The 626-nt window shown below is 42.3% G+C and overlaps 1 non-coding gene across 1 annotated transcript; it reads left to right on the top strand.

The window, feature by feature from the left end:
- Positions 1-203: 203 nt before the first annotated feature.
- On the top strand, positions 204-340 carry LOC111758212 (small nucleolar RNA SNORA2/SNORA34 family). Its single transcript, XR_002792433.1, has one exon. It is a non-coding gene; the product is annotated as a small nucleolar RNA SNORA2/SNORA34 family (small nucleolar RNA).
- The last annotated feature ends 286 nt before the right edge of the window (positions 341-626 follow it).

Below are 626 nucleotides of genomic sequence, written 5' to 3'. Positions count from 1 at the left end.
AATGTCCCATGATCCCCAGTTTGAATCCTCTCTCAGCTGAAACTACTTTTTGCCACTTCTTTTCCTTAGTCATGCAAATGTTCACCTTTCTTTGTTTTAATTTTATTTTTACTAGAATGTCATTTTCATATGTCACACATGCTCTTTCCAATACTATGTAGAAAAATTATTCTTCTCTGTAAGTTTAAAATATTTTAGTCATTCTGGACCTGAATCAAGGCCGGCAGCTTCCTGATGCTGTTGGTTTCAAGCAGGAGCCTAAAGAGATGTCTTTCTATGGTCCGTTGGCCATTTCAGAACTTGGGCAGTGAAATGGTCAATTCATTAGAAAGAAACAACTTGAAGCAAACCCTCCCTCCCCGGTGAGCAGCTGTGAGTGTGGCAGGCTCCAGTGGCCCAGGACGGGAGCCACTGGTGTTTTCTGGTACCCACGCCATGCTGGGACCTGGAGTGCTGGGAAACCAAGCAACACTTCCCCCCTGCCTGTTTTGTTTTGTTGAACTTCAATATACATGAAAGTATGTTTTGAAGAGAATGAGAGACTCTACAACAACCATCAGTGACTTCCCTAATGTTTGGTTTTGAAGACCTAAATCACCTTCCTCATTCTGTTCACATCAGCTTTA

Source organism: Cavia porcellus, unplaced genomic scaffold, assembly GCF_034190915.1.
Source record: "Cavia porcellus strain 051 isolate PalLab524CR breed Dunkin Hartley unplaced genomic scaffold, mCavPor4.1 scaffold_26, whole genome shotgun sequence".
NCBI lineage: Eukaryota > Metazoa > Chordata > Mammalia > Rodentia > Caviidae > Cavia > Cavia porcellus.
Note: the sequence above shows the minus strand (reverse complement) of the source record. Positions and strands in the feature narration are given on the sequence as shown.